Source organism: Lithobates pipiens, unplaced genomic scaffold (assembly GCF_037356315.1).
Source record: "Lithobates pipiens isolate NorthernLeopardFrog02 unplaced genomic scaffold, aLitPip1_a1.2 Scaffold_8, whole genome shotgun sequence".
Lineage (NCBI taxonomy): Eukaryota > Metazoa > Chordata > Amphibia > Anura > Ranidae > Lithobates > Lithobates pipiens.
The window spans coordinates 15669791-15691609 of NW_027507903.1; the positions used below are offsets into that span (position 1 = coordinate 15669791).

A 21819-nucleotide genomic window follows, 5' to 3' on the forward strand; every position below is an offset into this window, starting at 1 on the left:
ATGAGTCCAAGTTTGAGATCTTTGGTTCCAACCACCGTGTCTTTGTGCGACGCAGAAGAGGTGAACGGATGGACTCTACATGCCTGGTTCCCACCGTGAAGCATGGAGGAGGAGGTGTGATGGTGTGGGGGTGCTTTGCTGGTGACACTGTTGGGGATTTATTCAAAATTGAAGGCATACTGAACCAGCATGGCTACCACAGCATCTTGCAGCGGCATGCTATTCCATCCGGTTTGTGTTTAGTTGGACCATCATTTATTTTTCAACAGGACAATGACCCCAAACACACCTCCAGGCTGTGTAAGGGCTATTTGACCAAGAAGGAGAGTGATGGGGTGCTGCGCCAGATGACCTGGCCTCCACAGTCACCGGACCTGAACCCAATCGAGATGGTTTGGGGTGAGCTGGACCGCAGAGTGAAGGCAAAAGGGCCAACAAGTGCCAAGCATCTCTGGGAACTCCTTCAAGACTGTTGGAAAGCCATTTCTGGTGACGACCTCTTGAAGCTCATCAACAGAATGCCAAGAGTGTGCGGAGCAGTAATCAAAGCAAAAGGTGACTACTTTGAAGAACCTAGAATATAAGACATATTTTCAGTTGTTTCACACTTTTTTGTTCAGTATATCATTCCACATGTGTTAATTCATAGTTTTGATGCCTTCAGTGTGAATCTACAATTTTCATAGTCATGAAAATAAAGAAAACTCTTTGAATGAGAAGGTGTACACACACATACATACATACATACATACATACATACATACATACATACACACACACATATACCTATAAACACACACACACACACACACACACACACACACATCATAGTTTGCAGGCACTATAACTTTTATGCAAACCAATCAATAAACAAAACACTTATTGGGCTTTTATTTTCCATCAAAAGCATGCAGCAGAATACATTCTGGCCAAAATTTACGAAGAAAATGTTAATTTATTTTTTTGGGATATGTTTTATAGCAGAAAGTAAAAAAATATATATATTTTTATAAAAAAAATTTAAATTCGGTCTATTTTCACTTATATTGCAAAAAAATAAACAAAAAAAGCAATAGGTGATCAACTAAGACCAAAAGAAAGCTCTATTTGTGTGAAAAAAATGATATTAATTTTGTGCGATTACAACGTTGCATGACCGCACAAATTGCCAGCTGAATACCAAAAAATGGCCTGGTTATGAAGGGGGTAAAATCTCCCAGAGCTCAAGTGGTTAAGGGGAAATTTCTTCCCACTTAACTCCACCAATGTAAGTGGACTAATCATACCAGAGACCTGAAAATGATTGTAAGGCCTCTTTCACATAAACGATCTGTTCAGATCCGCCTGTCAGTTTTTCAGGCGGATCTGAACGGACGCTCCATAGAGATCTATGGAGCGTCGGATGTCAGCGATGACATGTCCGCTGACATCCGACCCGCTCCGATCTGAAAAAGTGTGATGGAGGAAAAACCTACTTTTCCATCCTGTCATCGGATCAAATCGGGTGACGATGGGCTGTGCGGTCCGTCTTCATCCGATCTCTCATAGGGGAGAGCGGCGCTCTGACAGGTCCGTCCCTGCGCAGTGTGCAGAGACGGACCTGTCATCTTCCTGCGCAGCGGGGATCAACGGAGCGATCCCCCGCTGAGCAAGCGGATGTCCACGGGGCGGATCATCATGGATCCATCCTGTGTGAAAGAGCCCTAAGGGTTCCTTTTGGGTAAAAAGGTTGAGAAAGGCTGGTCTGAAGGAAGACTGGCGCCCGTTACCTGTGACAAATCCAATCCAATCCTTTTATCCAGGGAACACAATAAATCTTCTGGTCATTTTTCTTTTTGCAATAGATCCGTCCGAGACACATGTACCTCCCGACATTCCACTCCCGACTTCAGCTGGCCATGTTAGCTGTGGTTGTAGTAACTACTCCATTATAGCTTATGCAAAACACACACAAAATAACAGAGCTTCCGGATATCTCCACCATGTGTTCATAGGCTGTGTAATAGGAGCATACTGTCATCACAGGTTAAAGGCAAACAAACCCTCATACTTCTCCTTTCACATCTCAGTTTCATTCTAGAATCAAGAATTAGAGCTGCACGATTCTGGCTAAAATGAGAATCACAATAATTTTTTTTTGCTTATAATAAAGATCACAATTCTCGCGGTGTAACATCTTCTTTCACATTATACAAAAAAATTTAGTTAACTTTACTGTTTCATTTTAAAATTTTTAATTAAAGTGTATTTAAAAAAAAATAATAATTGTGTTTGAAAAACCTCTGCGCAAATACAGTGTGACATAAAATATTTCAACAACCACCATTTTATTCTGTAGGGTCTCTGCTAAAAAAAAAATAATAAATTATATATATATATATATATATATATTTATATTTATGTTTGGGTGCTCCAAGTAATTTTATAGCAGATAATAATGATTTTTACTTGTAAGCAACAAATGTCAAAAAAGGTTTGGTCTTTGAAGAGGAGTTCCCATTCAAAAAAAATAATAAAATAAAAGTCAGCAGCTACAAATACCGCAGCTGCTGACTTTTGAGAAATGGACACTTACCTGTTCCCGGGTCCAGCGATACGGGGGAATCGGAGCCCCGCTTGTCTCCCCCTCCATTTGGTGGCGCCAGCATTGTAACTGTGGGTACCTGGCTGTGGCTTCACAGCCGGGCACCCACTGCGCATGCGTGAGCCGCACGCCGTGATTAGCACAGTCATCTGGGACCTGTCACGTGTCCCAGATGACTGACAAGAGGGAGGGGGCAGAGCTGAGCCCTTCCTGCGCCGAGCCCAGGCACTGAAGGAGGCAGACAAGGGACCCCCTAGCAGCAGCCATTTAGAGGTGAGTAAAAAAAAAAAAAATTGCCAAATTTTTTTTTTTTTTTTTTTTTTTTTTTTTTTTAGGAACATTCATGCCATTTTCTTTTTTTTTTTTTTGGATGCAACTCTTAAATGGTTAAAATTCCTTCATCTACACGCCTGAGTTCTTTCCTTTGATAAAAGAACGAAAAGATACTTTGTTTCTACTTGCAGGCTGCCTGGATTTTTTTTTTTTTTTACAGCTGTGAGAACTCTCTGCACTTGTTAGAAAGATGATGACATGCTGATTTGAAGATCGGGAAGGGAAAAAGATTGCGATTTCGATTCTTAACAATTAATTGTGCAGCTCCATCAAGAATCAAACACAATACTAATTCAACAAAACGTAGCTACTTCCTATATACACAACGGGGGTTATTTATGAATGGGAAAACCACTTTGCACTACAAGTGCACTTGGAAGTGAAGTCACTGTAGATCTGAAGTGAAGATCTCAAATGAGGGGAAGCTCTGCTGATTTTATCATCCAATCATGTGTGAGCTAAAATGCTGTTTTTTATTTTCCTTGCATGTCCCCCTCGGATCTACAGCGACTGCACTTGTAGTGCAAAGTGGATTTGCCTTTAGTAAATAACCCCCACTGTCGTAGAAACCCTTTGTGTTGGTGAATACACAGAAACTGATGTGCAACAATAAATGGAAACTGTCAGGAGAACAAAACACCAAAAAGGCACAAAAACAGGAGGATGGGAACATTACCGGTTAGATTGGAATATAATCCAATAACAACCCCTCCCTTCTGTCTGATATTTCCACCTCACTATGCAGACAAATGCTTGAAAATATGCCTAAAAAGACATTTATCTTGCCCACCGATACCTTTGCCAGCACTGACTCAACGCGCCTTCCTCCGACTCCGCCGGCAACAACAACCGGTACTTCGGAGTACGGGAAGTATGTGACCTCCTCCACCTGGACTGGCAGCCAAGCTGCACTGCATCCATTGCAATCTTTACAGGCTCCCCCACCATTCATGCTGGGTGTTGTAGTGACCTGGGGAATGGCACCACCAACGCAATCATAGAAAACAAGCTTCTCCACTAAAGAGGAGTTTAAACTCAGTTCTCCCTCTTTTTTGTGCTTCAATGAGCTGGGGGGTGGGTCACCCCCTCCCCCCAGGTCCTCCTTTTTACTTAACCACTTGCCAACCGCTGTACGCCGATGTATCATACCTTCCAACTTTTATTGATAGGAATGAGGGACACCTACCAGCAAAGGTATGCAGGCATAGGACATGCCCCCCTTAACCACATGCCGACCGGGCCATAGCCGAAAGACTGCTACAGCGCGGTCGGCTTATTCTGGGTGGACATCCGTGGGACGTCCTCCCAGAATCTTGCTCCCGCGTGCCCCCGGGGAGCGCACCCGGGAACATCCGCGACCGCCGGGTCCATCACAGATCACGGTAAATGGCCGCTGATAGCAGCTGATTACCACGTGATTGCTCCGTCAAATGATGAAGCGATCACTTGTAAACAAACCGGCGTCATGTCATGACAACGGTTCCTCCCTCCCCTCTCTGTACCAATCAGTACAGTGAGAGGGAGAGAGATGGCAGCAGCGCTGTGAGCTGGATGTGTAGTGCCCACAGCGCTGCTCAGTGCCAATAATCTTTAGTACTCTGCCACACTGTGCAATACTCTGCAAATACTGTGCAACACTCTGCAACACTCTGCAACACTCTGCAAATACTCTGCAAATACTCTGCAAATACTCTGCAAATACTCTGCAAATACTCTGCAAATACTCTGCAAATACTCTGCAAATACTCTGCAAATACTCTGCAAATACTCTGCAAATACTCTGCAAATACTCTGCAAATACTCTGCAAATACTCTGCAAATACTCTGCCACACTCTGCAAATACTCTGCCACACTCTGCAAATACTCTGCCACACTCTGCAAATACTCTGCCACACTCTGCAAATACTCTGCCACACTCTGCAAATACTCTGCCACACTCTGCAATACTCTGCCACACTCTGCAATACTCTGCCACACTCTGCAATACTCTGCCACACTCTGCAATACTCTGCCACACTCTGCAACACTGTGCAATACTCTGCCAAAACACTGCAATCAATTTTAAAAGAAAAATAATTTTATTATTTTTTTACCAAATTTTAAGTCTTTTTTGATTTATAGCGCAAAAAAATAAAAACCCAGCGGTGATTAAAAACCACCAAAAGAAAGCTCTATTTGTGTGAAAAAAAAAGGACAAAAAATTCATATAGGTAAAGTGTTGCATGACTGAGTAATTGTCATTCAAAGTGTGAGAGCACCGAAAGCTGAAAATTGGTCTGGTTAGGAAGGGGGTTTAAGTGCCCAGTGTATAAGTGGTTAAAGGAGAATTGTACAAAAAAATAAGATTGGTTAAACTCAAAAGTGCTTTTTTTTACCACTACTCTTCCTTTATATTGGCTTTTGGAATTTACAAATGCAGCAATTTAGAAATCAGATGAAAGGTTTAGCGCTGGAAAACACTTTTTCATAGATAAAAAGTGCATTTTATATACATCTATATAGATCAGACCAACATGAGGGACAAATGAGGAGGAAGGAGGGACAGAGGGACATTGCTCCAAATCAGGAACAGCCCCTCGAAATCAGGGACGGTTGGGCGCTATGATATATAATCGGCACAATGGCAGCGGTGGGCAAATGGGAGCGTACCTATACATCCCTTTTAAGTGGCAGGGCTGGCGGGCGCACAAGTCCGCCCCATACAGGGTGACTGTGCCCAGCGTGACTCGGTCATCGGGAGTCCAGCGGACATTGTGTCACGGGAACCGCAGAACGGGGAGATGCCTATGTAAACAATGCATTTCCCCGTTCTGCCTTTTGACATGACAGAGATCAACACTCAGGAGCTGTGATCACTGTCATGTGACTTTAAGCCCACCCCCCCTAAAGTTAGAATCACTCCTTAGAACACACTTAACCCCTTGATCGCCCCCTAGTGTTTAACCCCTTGCCCGCCAGTGCAATTTATACAGTAATCGATGCATTTTTATAGCACTGATCGCTGTATGTATGACAGTGGTCCCAAAATAGTGTCAAAAGTGTCCGATGTGTCCGCCATTATGTCGCAGTCATGATACAAAAAAAATAAATAAAAATAAATAATCACAGATCGCCGCCATTACTAATAAAAAAAATAATAAAAAAAAAATGTATAATAAAAATGCCATAAAACTATCCCCTATTTTGTATAACTTTTGTGCAAACCAATCAATATACCCTTATTGCGATTTTTTTTTTTTTAGCAAAAACATTTAGAAGAATACATATCGGCATAAACTGAGGGGAAAAAAAGTGTTATATATATATATATATATATATATATATATATATATATATATATATATATATATATATATATATATATATATATACACACACACACATACATATATACACATATATAAAATTTAAATTTTTTTTATTTTTTTGAGGGATATTTATTATAGCAAAAAAGTATTAAAAAAATGGCTTTTTTTTTTTTTTTTATTTGTCACTTTTTTTTGTTTATAGCTTAAAAAATAAAAACCGCAGAGGTGATCAACCCACTTCCGGGAATAGACTCCTGTGGGATTCATGCCCCTTTCCACAATTTTTGGTCTTTTTTCATTTATATAATAAAAAAACCTAGTGGTGATCAACTACCACCAAAAGAAAACTATTTGTGTGAAAAAAAAATACATACATTTTGTTTGGGTAGTGTTGCAGGACCACGCAATTGTCAGTTAAAGTAGCACAGCGCTGAATAGCAAAAAAATGGCCTGGTCATGATGGGGGGGGTAAAGCCTTCCAGAGGTCAGAAGGTGACAGAATGTAGCCAGAAAGTCCTAGGAAGGGCATGTTATGTGGTCACTATGTCCTTTATGGGCCGCCCTATGTGTTCCCCACAGCCCCATGAGCTTGCCACCCCCCCCCCCCCCCAGAGAGAACAGCCCAAGTGGTCACCACTTCCCCTGACAGAGTATACATCAGTTTAGTGAGGCCCCGGCTGTGACACAAGTGTACATGTACACACTCCTGTAGGGCCTGTTTAACTTTTGCATACATTTAGGAAACCCGATCAGTAGCATAGTTGCTCTCATCCATGACCGAAGTTCCACTTTAGGCTGGGTTCACACTGAAGCGATGCGGGAACGCCGCGAATCCGCTGTGGGTTTCCGCATCGCAAGCCTCCCGCCGGCAGTTCACACTGCCCTATGCGGACTGCTGGGAGTGTCAGTGAAACCTTAATGACACCCCCAGATCAGTCCGCATATCGCAGTGCGATCTGCAAACTCGGACAGGAATCGGATCGCATGGTGTGAACACCCATGCGATCCGATTCTGCTGCGGACCAAAAAAAGGGTCCTGTGCGAGTTTGTGGCGGGTGCGATGCGAATTCAGCCATACTATCTGTATACTATCTGTATGGCTGAACTCGCATCGCACAGAGATCGCATGTGATTTGCACTGCAGTGCGGTGCGAATCACATCCGGTTCTCCTAGCCGCAGCAGTGTGAACCCAGCCTTAACCACTTAACGACTAAACCTTTTTCTGACACTTGTTGGTTTCAAGTTAAAATCATTATTTTTTGCTATAAAGTTACTTAGAACCCCCAAAGAGTTTATTTTATTTATATATATATATATATATATATATATATTTGTTTTTATATAATATTTTATTTTTTTTGTTAGCAGAGACCCTGCAGAATAAAATGGTAGCTGTTGCAATATTTTATGTCCTTCCATTTTCCTCCTGCAACCTTTCAGTGGCCGCAGAAGGAAAGCAGAGGGGATTGGTTCCTGTATGTGCCCCCCCCCCACCCCCCGCCGCCACCTCTCCTATCTACCTCCTGCTGTAACAGGGCTCCTGTGCTTTCCTCTGCCCCCCCCCCCCCCCAATCACCCACAGTGCTGTGGGTTCCCTCCCACCAGTTGTTGCGGGCGATCTGTCAGGATGGAGAGCGGGGAAGGGTCCGGTATACAGTATATGTCATTTACCAGTCCCTTCCCTGTCTTGAGTAGAGTCAGTGATCCGTACCGATGACTGACTCTGTTCATTCATAACCGAAGCATAGTAAACAGTTTCCTATGCTTCAGTTTGTGAAGGACCAGGAAGCCCTGTACAGAGCTATTCCTGACCATTCATTCTGTGAAGCTGAGGCTGCAGAGAAGGAGATTGAGGACACAGCCTAGAGCTGCACAATTAATCGTCAAGAATGGTTATTGCGATCTTGACTAGAGTGTTTCACAATTCTTTCTATGCAAAGAATTCTCTCGGCTCTTCTGAAGCCACAACCCTCAAAAGAAAGGAAGAGAAAAACTGGGCAGTCTGCCAAGAATCACAACATTCTTTATCAGTTGAACTTAAAATATAAACATTGTAACGATTTGTCAATGGAATAGACTTTGTGTGTAATTGAAAAAAGTTTAAACCTTTTTCTGACTTGTTGGTTTCAAGTTAAAATCATTTTTTTTTTTTCTAGCTAAAAAATGACTTAGAACCCCCAAACATTCTATATATATTTTTTTAGTAGACACCCTAGAGAATAAAATGGCGGTTGTTGCAATATTTTATGTCACATTGTAATTGCGCAGCGGTCTTTCAAATGCAATTTTTTATTATTTTTTTTAAATGACTTTTTTCTGTTAAAAAAGGTGAAACATCAGACGTCAGTTTAGACCCCTGATATTTCACCAGAGCCCCCAAAAAAGGGTCCTACAAAATAGTAAATAAAAAAAATGGAACACAGTAAATAAAATAATAATAATTATATGCCACAGAAGATTTACAAAAATTCAGTCTTGTACCATTTTACGCAATGCATCTAAACGCTGCATCCCTGAACTTTTGGAAGCAGTCCTGTCCTCCCGCCTGTGGTGATTGGTGCTCATTTTTACGTGAAATTTCGATTTTGTTTTAGTCGTAGCCTTGACTGAAATGATAATTTTAGTTCTAGTCGTATTTTAGTCTTTTGACTAAAATGCCATTTTAGTCACCTGAATTGTTTTAATCAGATTTTAGTTGACTAAAATCTTCAGTCTATTTTAGTCCACTAAAACCCAAAAGGTTTCGATGTATTGTAAAAAGCATTATTTAAGGAGGAGTTCCCCAAAAAAAAAAAAAAAAGTCAGCAGCTACAAATACTGCAGCTGCTGACTTTTTAATAATCGGACACTTACCTGTCCCAGAGTCCAGCAATGCAGGGAAACGAAGCCCCGCTCGTTTCCCCCTCCGCTCGGCGGCACCAGCATTCTAACTGTGGGCACCCGGCTGTGGCTTCACAGTCCGGCACCCACTGCGCATGCGCAAGCGGCGCCGCGCGCTCGTGATTGGCCGCGCAGTCATCTAGGACCTGTCATGTGTCCCGGATTACTGACAGGTGGGAGGGGGCGGAGCTGAGCCCTTCCTGTGCTCGAGGAGAAGTGACGTCAAGAGCCCAGACACTAAAGGAGGCAGACTACAAGGGACCCCCTAGCAACAGGCATTGAGAGGGGAGTTAAAAAAAAAAAAATCCAAATTTTTATTTTTTTTTTAGGAATTTTGATGCATTTTTATTTTTTATGTGCAACACCACTTTAAATATTAAGAAAAAAGAATTAGGAAAAGCCTTTTTCTTACTTTTGTTTTTCTTTCAGCAGCTTAGTAGATGCCCCCTACTTAATCTCATGTGGTAGTGCAGTGTTAATTTTGACATGAAATTTCGATTTTGTTTTAGTCATAGTGGGAGAAATAATGCCCCGTCACTGGTGTCCGTGGGAGGAATAATGCCCCGTCACTGGTGTCCGTGGAAGGAATAATGCCCCATCACTGGTGTCCGTGGGAGGAATAATGCCCCGTCACTGGTGTCCGTGGGAGGAATAATGCCCCGTCACTGGTGTCCGTGGGAGGAATAATGCCCCGTCACTGGTGTCCGTGGGAGGAATAATGCCCCGTCACTGGTGTCCGTGGGAGGAATAATGCCCCATCACTGGTGTCCGTGGGAGGAATAATGCCCCGTCACTGGTGTCCGTGGGAGGAATAATGCCCCGTCACTGGTGTCCGTGGGAGGAATAATGCCCCATCACTGGTGTCCGTGGGAGGAATAATGCCCCGTCACTGGTGTCAGTGGGAGGAATAATGCCCCGTCACTGGTGTCAGTGGGAGGAAGAGTGACAAGGAGAAAGACATTGATGAAAGAAATCCATAAGCAGTCCTGTTTGCAGTTTGTGAGAAGCCATGTGGAGGACACAGCAAACATGTGGAAGAAGGTGCTCTGGTCAGATGAGACCAAAATTGAATTTTTTGGCCTAAAAGCAAAACACTATGTGTGGCAGAAAACTAACACTGCACATCACCCTGAACACACCATCCCCACTGTGAAACATGGTGGTGGCAGCATCATGTTGTGGTGATGGTTTTCTTCAGCAGGGACAGGGAAGCTGGTCAGAGTTGGTGAGAAGATGGATGGAGCCAAATACAGGACAATCTAATGCCGCATACACGGACTTTCCAACGGACTTTCGGCGGAGTTCTAACGGACTTTCCGAATGAACGACTAAAGTCCGTTCGTAAGTCCGTTCGTTTTGAACGCGATGACCTAAGACGGGACTAAACAAGGAAGTTCAATAGCCAGTAGCCAATAGCTTCCCTTGCATCGTATTTGGTCCGTCGGACTAGCACACAGACGAACGGTTTTCCCGATTTTTAGTCCGTCGGAATTGAGTCCGTCGGATAGATTTGAAACATGTTCTATTTCTAGGTCCGTCTAATTTTTTTCCCCAAAAAAAATAAATAAAATCGGATTAGCCCACACACTTGATCGGATTGTCCGACCGACTTATCCCTTCGGACCTAGTCTGCTGGAAAGTCTGGTCGTGTGTACGCAGCACTAGAAGAAAACCTGTAAAGCCCCATACACACTATCAGATTTTCTGCAGATTTTTTCCTTCAGATTTACCAAACCCATATAATATGAGGTCAAACCTTAGGGGTTTCAATTTGTATGCAATCAGGAAAACCCTTCTACTACCGTATTTGCCGGCGTATAAGACGACCCGGCATATAAGACGACCCCCTAACTGTGCAGGTTTTTAAAATGTTTTGCCCGTACTCACCGTTTAAGACGACCCCCCATTCCGAGGCTTCCGACGCTTCATATCCCTCTTCTTCGTTCTTGCTGGAGCCATTTCCTTCTTCCTTCTTGCTGGTGCTGGAGCCAATCACGGCGAGCAATGTATTCTATTAATGAATACAAAGCCTGCTGGGATTGGCGGAGGCTGTTACATCATCAGCCCGCGCCTCACTCTCAAAGCCAATCGGAGCAGGCTACTGTGTGTAGCCTGCTCGGATTGGCAGAGATTGCTACTCCAATCCGAGCAGGCTCTGTATTCATTTGAATACATCGCTCACTGGGATTGGTTCAGTGGTATATACTGTATGTAGCCGAAGCTACATACAGTATTACCGGACATCCAGAAGGCATCCCAGCAGCTGACCCGGCGTATAAGACGACCCCTCCTTTTTGCTCAGTTTTTTTAAGTGTAAAAGGTCGTCTTATACGCCGGAAAATACGGTACATGGTTTTGGTAAATCTGAAGAAAAAAAAAAATCAGCAGAAAATCTGATAGTGTGTATGCGGCTTTAGAGTCTGCAAAAGTCTTGAGACCGGGGTGGAGGTTCACCTTCCAGCAGGACAACGACCTGAAACATACAGCCAGAGCTACAATGGAATGGTTTAGATCAATGGTCTCCAAACTGCGGCCCTTTGCTTGCTTCTATTCGGCCCTCGGGGCATAATTCCCCCCCCCCCCCGTAATACCAAAGCAACAATTGGGACCAATGATACCAACGATAGGGCACGTCTCCTACCACTGACACCAATGAAGGGGCACAATTCACCCCAATGACATCAACAATGGGGGGCACAATTCCTCCCAATGTTACCAACAATTGGGACCAATAATGGTGCACAATTCCTCCCAATGACATCAACAATTGGGAACCATAATGGTGCACAATTCCTCCCAATGACATCAACAATGGGCCGGGGGGCACCATTCCTCCCAATGACATCAACAATGGGGGGCACCATTCCTCCCAATGACACCAACAATTGAGACCAATAATGGTGCCCAATTCCTCCCAATGACATCAACAATTGGGACCAATAATGGTGCCCAATTCCTCCCAATGACATCAACAGTGGGGGGCACAATTCCTCCCAATGACATCAACAATTGGGACCAATGGTGCACAATTCCTCCCAATGACATCAACAAAGGGGGGCACAATTCCTCCAATTTACACCAACAATTGGGACCAATAATGGTGCACAATTCCTCCCAATGACATCAACAATGGGCTCACAATTCCTCCCAATGACATCAACAATTGGGACCAATAATGGTGCACAATTCCTCCCAATGACATCAACAATTGGGACCAATAATGGTGCACAATTCCTCCCAATGACATCAACAAAGGGGGGCACAATTCCTCCAATTTACACCAACAATTGGGACCAATAATGGTGCACAATTCCTCCCAATGACATCAACAATGGGCTCACAATTCCTCCCAATAACACCAACAATTGGGAGCAATAATGGTGCACAATTCCTCCCAATGACATCAACAATGGGTGGCACAATTCCTCCCAATAACGCCAACAAGTGGGACCAACAATGGGCTCACAATTTCTCCCAATGACACCAACAATTGACACCAATAATGGTGCACAATTCCTCCCAATGACATCAACAATTGGGACCAATGATGGTGCACAATTCCTCCCACTGACATCAACGATGGGGCACAATTCCCCCCGCTGACGTGCGGACCTTTTCTACTCCCAATAACAACAGTCTGGCCCCCTTAAAGTCTGAAGGACAGTAAACTGGCCCCCCTCGTTAGAAAGTTTGGAGACCCCTGGTTTAGATCAAAGCATATTCATGTGTTAGAATGGCCCACTCAAAGTGCAGACCCAAATCCAATTGAGAATCTGTGGCAAGCAGGGCTGGACTGGGACAAAAATTTGGCCCTGGACTTCATCCAGACCGGCCCACTTTAATTTTGCAAACACGCAAAAAACAGTATATAAACTGTACGCAATTGCGCAAAAAAGCCCCCAGAGAGCCCCTCCTTACATCTGGGTCCCCAGAGAGCCCCCCACTTACATCAGGGTCCCCAGAGAGCCCCTCTTACATCAAAGTCCCCAGAGATCATCCACCTAACATCAGGGTCCCTAGAGAGCCAACCCCTTACATCCGGGCCCCCACAGAGCCCCCCCCTTACATCCGGGTCCACAGGGAGCCTCCTCTTACATCAGGGTCCCCAGAGAGCCATCCCCTTACATCAGGGTCCCCAGAGAGCCCCTCTTACATCAGAGTCCCCAGAGATCATCCGCCTTACATCAGGGTCCCCAGAGAGCCCCTCTTACATCAGAGTCCCCAGAGATCATCCGCCTTACATCAGGGTCCCTAGAGAGCCAACCCCTTACATCCGGGTCCCCACAGAGCCCTCCCTTACATCCGGGTCCACAGAGAGCCTCTCTCTTACATCAGGTTCCCCAGAGAGCCTCCAACTTACATCCGGGTCCACAGAGAGCCTCTCTCTTACATCAGGTTCCCCAGAGAGCTTCCGGCTTACATCAGGGTCCCCAGAGAGCCTCTCCTTACATCAGGGTCACCAGAAAGAGGGCAGGTAGTGGGCCGGGACCCTCTGGTTGGGGACTCCTGGACTGACTCTGGGCTATGGGCCCCAGATTCGGGGCTATAGCCCCAAAAGTCCCCCTCCCCCAGCAATGCCACTGGCTGTCACTGAAACCGGCCCACTGAGCCATCGGCCCACCGGGAAACTCCCTATAGTCCCTATGGCCAGTACATGCCTGGTGGCAAGACGTGAAAATTGCTGTTCACAGACGCTCTCCGTCCAATCTGACAGAGGTTGAGATATTTTTCAGAGAAGAATGGGAAAAATGTCCCTCTCTAGATGTGCAAAGCTGGTAGAGACATCCCCAAAAAGACTTGCAGCTGTAATTACAGGGCAGTGATTCTCAACTAGGGTTCTCTCCAGAGGTTGTAGGGGTTCCTTCACCATTGGGCAATGTTTGCCTCTCAGATAAGTTCCCACTCACACCACTGATATTTTTAGCTATCTGTAAGGAGGTCATTCTTCCCACTGACCACAAGTGTAATGACCATTCTTTCCACCGACCATCACACTAATGTATCGTGAGTTGTAGATTTCTTATTTTTATCAGGGGTTCCCCGAGACCAGAGAATTATTTCAAGGGTTCCTCTGTGTTGAAAAGGTTGAGAAAGGCTGTTGTAGTGAAAGGCGGTTCTACAAAGTATTGACTCCGGGGGGCGCCATACAAATAACCCCCCACACACACCACACACACTTTTCACATATTTATTTGCAAAACATTTTGAAAACCATTTATCATTTTCCTTCCACTTCACAATTATGAGCCACTTTGTGTTGGTCTATCACATCAAATCCCAATAAAATACAATTTACGTTTTCGGTTGTAACATGAAAAAATGTGGAAAATCTCAAGGGGGGTGTGAATACTTTTTCCAGGCACTGTATGATCAGATCTCTGCTTTGCTACTGACCGATGCAAAACGATCAATAGCTTTTCTTCCCTGACCGATCGACTCTAAATTGATTAGAAAGGAAGCTATGGACTTTTTTTTTTTTCAATTTGTATAATCGATCGTTGTAATAAAATCGCATTTCAATTGGCATAAAAAATAAATAAATGAAGTGTGTGGTCACCAGAAGACGGGCGACATCTAAGTGACCCATCACTGATAAACATGGGAGATCAAACAGGCAAGACACCACAAGCGGCCCCTCCTCCTCCTACAAGTCCCACCAATGACACAGCTCTACGTCCTCCGCAATCTTAATCCTCTTAACCCGAGTTCAGGTTTGAAAAATGAAAGCTAGAAGCTGATTGGCTGCCATCCACAGCTGCTCCAGTCTTGGGAAATTCCCCTTTCCCGAGATGTAGGTGAAAAGAGAAAAATAATGGGGGGGGGGATTTCCTAAGACCGGAGCAGCTGTGCACAGTGACCAATCGACTTCTGGATCCAACTTGTTCAGCTCAGGTTTGAAAACGAAAGCTAGAAGCTGATTGGACGACCCGCACAGCTGTTCCAGTCTTAGTGTATTTCCCCCTCTTTTTACATTCAGGGGGAATTTACCAGGACTGAAGCAGCTGTGGGTGGCAGCCAATCGGCTTCTACCTTCCATTTTCAAACCTAAACCAAGCAAGATGGAGCTAGAATCTGATTGGCTGCCATGCACAGCGGCTCCAGTCTTAGGAAATTCCCCTTTTCCCAAGTTGTGGGTAAAAAAAAAAGAGCAAAATTTACCAAGACTGCAATAGCTGTCCAATCGGCTTCTAGCGCCATCTTACTCGGTTTAGGTTTGAAAATGAAAGCTAAAAGCTGATTGGCTGCCACCCACAGCTGCTTCAATCCCAGCAAATTCCCCCTGAATGAAAAAAAAGAGGGGAAAAAATAATAGGGGGGATATACTAAGATTGGCGCAGCAGTGCAGGGTGACCAATCAGCTTCTAGCTCCATCTTGCTCAGTTCAGGTTTGGAAATAAAAGCTGGAAGCTGATTGGTCACCCTGCACAGCTGATCCAGTCTAAGTAAACCCAAATCCCCGGGGGGGGGGGGGGGTAGATAATGGTGGAAATATACTATTACTGGAGCAATGTGCATGGCGGCCAATCAGCTTCTAGCTTCCTCTACAACTCAGTTACTCAGTTAGGCTGTGAAAATTAAAGCTAGAAGGTGGTTGGGTGTCACTCTTAGTAAATCTCCCCCATGCAGTACTTGTAGAGTCACATCATCCCGCCCTCCTCCGGGTGATGTGTCCTCCCACACAAACTTCTGTGTCCCCTCACCCGGCGTAGTGACCCGTCACCCGCTCCACTTACCGTCCGCCCGGCGGGTGTCTCCGCTCAGTCAGCTCCGCTCTCATCCCCCCCATTGTCCGTCCACTTCCTCAATCCTGGAGAGGAGGAGCGGGGCGGGCACTTCCTCACAGGGCGGCGAGAACCATCATAATAATCATAAAGATGGGCACCCTCTTCTCACCCGCCGTGACAACCCACTGACTGAGGGGTTGTCATGGCAACCCACCCACCCTGCAGAAACCCTCCTCACCTAAAGTACAGAGAAGTCTGAGGGGTGACCCCAATCAGTGGCCCCTATGTACTGTATATGGGGTGACCCCAATCACTGACCCCTATGTACTGTATATGGGATGACCCGAATCAGTAACCCCTATGTACTGTATACGGGTGACCCCAATTACTGACCCCTATGCTCTGTATATGGGGTGACCCCAATCACTGACCCCTATGTACTGTATATGGGGTGACCCCGGTCAGTGATCCCCTATGTACTGTATATGACCCCAATCAGTGACCTCTATGTACTGTATATGGGGTGACTCCAATCACTGACCCCTATGTATTGTATATGGGGTGACCCCAATCAGTGACCCCTATGTACTGTATATGGGGTGACCCCAATCAGTGACCTCTATGTACTGTATATGGGGTGACCCCAATCACTGACCCCTATGTACTGTATACGGGTGACCCCAATTACTGACCCCTATGCTCTGTATATGGGGTGACCCCAATCACTGACCCCTATGTACTGTATATGGGGTGACCCCGGTCAGTGATCCCCTATGTACTGTATATGACCCCAATCAGTGACCTCTATGTACTGTATATGGGGTGACTCCAATCACTGACCCCTATGTATTGTATATGGGGTGACCCCAATCAGTGACCCCTATGTACTGTATATGGGGTGACCCCAATCACTGACCCCTATGTACTGTATATGGGATGACCCGAATCAGTAACCCCTATGTACTGTATACGGGTGACCCCAATTACTGACCCCTATGCTCTGTATATGGGGTGACCCCAATCACTGACCCCTATGTATTGTATATGGGGTGACCCCAATCAGTGACCCCTATGTACTGTATATGGGGTGACCCCAATCAGTGACCTCTATGTACTGTATATGGGGTGACCCCAATCACTGACCCCTATGTACTGTATACGGGTGACCCCAATTACTGACCCCTATGCTCTGTATATGGGGTGACCCCAATCACTGACCCCTATGTACTGTATATGGGATGACCCGAATCAGTAACCCCTATGTACTGTATACGGGTGACCCCAATTACTGACCCCTATGCTCTGTATATGGGGTGACCCCAATCACTGACCCCTATGTACTGTATATGGGGTGACCCCGGTCAGTGATCCCCTATGTACTGTATATGACCCCAATCAGTGACCTCTATGTACTGTATATGGGGTGACTCCAATCACTGACCCCTATGTATTGTATATGGGGTGACCCCAATCAGTGACCCCTATGTACTGTATATGGGGTGACCCCAATCACTGACCCCTATGTACTGTATATGGGATGACCCGAATCAGTAACCCCTATGTACTGTATACGGGTGACCCCAATTACTGACCCCTATGCTCTGTATATGGGGTGACCCCAATCACTGACCCCTATGTACTGTATACGGGTGACCCCAATTACTGACCCCTATGCTCTGTATATGGGGTGACCCCAATCACTGACCCCTATGTACTGTATATGGGGTGACCCTGGTCAGTGATCCCCTATGTACTGTATATGACCCCAATCAGTGACCTCTATGTACTGTACATGGGGTGACCCCAATCAGTGACCTCTATGTACTGTATATGGGGTGACCCCAATCAGTGACCTCTATGTACTGTACATGGGGTGACCCCAATCACTGACCCCTATGTACTGTATATGGGATGACCCCAATCAGTGACCCCTATGTACTGTATACGGGTGACCCCAATTACTGACCCCTATGCTCTGTATATGGGGTGACCCCAATCACTGACCCCTATGTACTGTATATGGGGTGACCCCAATCAGTGACCCCCTATGTACTGTATATGACCCCAATCAGTGACCTCTATGTACTGTGTATGGGGTGACCCCAATTACTGACCCCTATGTATTGTATATGGGGTGACCCCAATCAGTGACCTCTATGTACTGTACACGGGGTGACCCCAATCAGTGACCCTATGTACTGTATATGGGGTGACCCCAATCAGTGACCCCTATGTATTGTATATGGGATGACCCCAATCAGTGACCCCCTATGTACTGTATATGGGGTGACCCCAATTACTGACCCCTATGTACTGTATATGGGGTAACCCCAATCAGTGACCTCTATGTACTGTATATGGGGTGACCCCAATCAGTGACCTCTATGTACTGTATATGGGGTGACCCCAATCAGTGACCTCTATGTACTGTATATGGGGTGACCCCAATCTGTGACCTCTATGTACTGTATATGGAGTGACCCCAGTCAGTGACCTCTATGTACTGTATATGGGGTGACCCCAGTCAGTGACCTCTATGTACTGTGTATGGGGTGACCCCAATCAGTGACCCCTATGTATTGTATATGGGGTGACCCCAATCAGCTACCTCTATGTACTGTATATGGGATGACCCCGGTCAGTGACCTCTATGTACTGTATATGAGCCTATATGGGGTGACCCCAATCAGTGACCTCTATGTACTGTATATGGAGTGACCCCAATTACTGACCTCTATGTACTGTATATGGGGTGACCCCAATCAGTGACCTCTATGTACTGTATATGGGGTGACCCCAGTCAGTGACCTCTATGTACTGTGTATGGGGTGACCCCAATCAGTGACCCCTATGTATTGTATATGGGGTGACCCCAATTACTGACCCCTATGTACTGTATATGGGGTGACCCCGGTCAGTGACCTCTATGTACTGTATATGGGGTGACCCCAGTCAGCTACCTCTTTGTACTGTATATGGGGTGACCCCAGTCAGTGACCTCTATGTACTGTATATGGGGTGACCCCAGTCAGCTACCTCTTTGTACTGTATATGGGGTGACCCCGGTCAGTGACCTCTATGTACTGTATATGGGGTGACCCCAGTCAGCTACCTCTTTGTACTGTATATGGGGTGACCCCGGTCAGTGACCTCTATGTACTGTATATGAGCCTATATGGGGTGACCCCAGTCAGCTACCTCTTTGTACTTTATATGGGGTGACCCCGGTCAGTGACCTCTATGTACTGTATATGAGCCTATATGGGGTGACCCTATTCAGTGACCTCTATGTACTGCATATGGGGTGACCCCAATCAGTGACCTCTATGTACTGCATATGGGGTGACCCCAGTCAGTGACCTCTATGTACTGTATATGAGCCTATATGGGGTGACCCTATTCAGTGACCTCTATGTACTTTATATGGGGTGACCCCAATCAGTGACCTCTATGTACTTTATATGGGGTGACCCCAATCAGTGACCCCCTATGTACTGTATATGGGGTGACCCCAATCAGTGACCCCCTATGTACTGTATATGGGGTGACCCCAATCACTGACCTCTATGTACTGTATATGGGGTGACCCCAATCACTGACCCCTATGTATTGTATATGGGGTGACCCCAACCAGTGACCCCTATGTACTGTATATGGGGTGACCCCAATCACTGACCCCTATGTACTGTATATGGGGTGACCCGAATCAGTAACCCCTATGTACTGTATACGGGTGACCCCAATTACTGACCCCTATGCTCTGTATATGGGGTGACCCCAATCACTGACCCCTATGTACTGTATACGGGTGACCCCAATTACTGACCCCTATGCTCTGTATATGGGGTGACCCCAATCACTGACCCCTATGTACTGTATATGGGGTGACCCCGGTCAGTGACCCCCTATGTACTGTATATGACCCCAATCAGTGACCTCTATGTACTGTACATGGGGTGACCCCAATCACTGACCCCTATGTACTGTATATGGGATGACCCCAATCAGTGACCCCTATGTACTGTATACGGGTGACCCCAATTACTGACCCCTATGCTCTGTATATGGGGTGACCCCAATCACTGACCCCTATGTACTGTATATGGGGTGACCCCAATCAGTGAACCCCTATGTACTGTATATGACCCCAATCAGTGACCTCTATGTACTGTGTATGGGGTGACCCCAATTACTGACCCCTATGTATTGTATATGGGGTGACCCCAATCAGTGACCTCTATGTACTGTACACGGGGTGACCCCAATCAGTGACCCCTATGTATTGTATATGGGATGACCCCAATCAGTGACCCCCTATGTACTGTATATGGGGTGACCCCAATTACTGACCCCTATGTACTGTATATGGGGTAACCCCAATCAGTGACCTCTATGTACTGTATATGGGGTGACCCCAATCAGTGACCTCTATGTACTGTATATGGGGTGACCCCAATCAGTGACCTCTATGTACTGTATATGGGGTGACCCCAATCTGTGACCTCTATGTACTGTATATGGAGTGACCCCAGTCAGTGACCTCTATGTACTGTATATGGGGTGACCCCAGTCAGTGACATCTATGTACTGTGTATGGGGTGACCCCAATCAGTGACCCCTATGTATTGTATATGGGGTGACCCCAATCAGCTACCTCTATGTACTGTATATGGGGTGACCCCGGTCAGTGACCTCTATGTACTGTATATGGAGTGACCCCAATCAGTGACCTCTATGTACTGTATATGGGGTCACCCCAATCAGTGACCTCTATGTACTGTATATGGGGTGACCCCAGTCAGTGACCTCTATGTACTGTGTATGGGGTGACCCCAATCAGTGACCCCTATGTATTGTATATGGGGTGACCCCAATTACTGACCCCTATGTACTGTATATGGGGTGACCCCGGTCAGTGACCTCTATGTACTGTATATGGGGTGACCCCAGTCAGCTACCTCTTTGTACTGTATATGGGGTGACCCCGGTCAGTGACCTCTATGTACTGTGTATGGGGTGACCCCAATCAGTGACCCCTATGTATTGTATATGGGGTGACCCCAATTACTGACCCCTATGTACTGTATATGGGGTGACCCCGGTCAGTGACCTCTATGTACTGTATATGGGGTGACCCCAGTCAGCTACCTCTTTGTACTGTATATGGGGTGACCCCGGTCAGTGACCTCTATGTACTGTATATGGGGTGACCCCAGTCAGCTACCTCTTTGTACTGTATATGGGGTGACCCCGGTCAGTGACCTCTATGTACTGTATATGAGCCTATATGGGGTGACCCTATTCAGTGACCTCTATGTACTGTATATGGGGTGACCCCAATCAGTGACCTCTATGTACTTTATATGGGGTGACCCCGGTCAGTGACCTCTATGTACTGTATATGAGCCTATATGGGGTGACCCTATTCAGTGACCTCTATGTACTGCATATGGGGTGACCCCAATCAGTGACCTCTATGTACTGCATATGGGGTGACCCCAATCAGTGACTTTTATGTACTGTATATGGGGTGACCCCAATCAGAGACCTCTATTTACTGTATATGGGGTGACCCCGGTCAGTGACCTCTATGTACTGTATATGAGCCTATATGGGGTGACCCTATTCAGTGACCTCTATGTACTTTATATGGGGTGACCCCAATCAGTGACCCCCTATGTACTGTATATGGGGTGACCCCAATCAGTGACCCCTATGTATTGTATATACTTTCCTCCTGGCAACAGCACTTTGGCAGATAAAACACCCGATGCTTGTAAAATGTGTATCGTATTCAGATGCATTTACAAGCACCGAGCACTTGAGCGATCGTTCATTTCATTGGCCAGAATAATAAATTATAAGCCTTTGATATCGCTTTTACCACTTGGCGCCGGGCGCATGCATGCGTGGATTAGTGTGACTACAGCTGTGCCGAGAGTACACTCTCCCGGGCAGTTACCGGCGGTTAACAGAAAACATGTGAC

At 45.8% G+C, this 21819-nt stretch overlaps 1 protein-coding gene across 1 annotated transcript in view; it reads right to left on the reverse strand.

Annotated features, from left to right (window-relative positions):
• LOC143963333 (leucine-rich repeat serine/threonine-protein kinase 1-like) overlaps positions 1 to 15931 on the reverse strand; it is a gene marked incomplete in the record, with an annotated part of 364270 nt that extends 348339 nt beyond the window's left edge. Inside the window, 1 exon segment of the mRNA XM_077472944.1 lies at positions 15842 to 15931.
• Positions 15932 to 21819: the final 5888 nt, after the last annotated feature.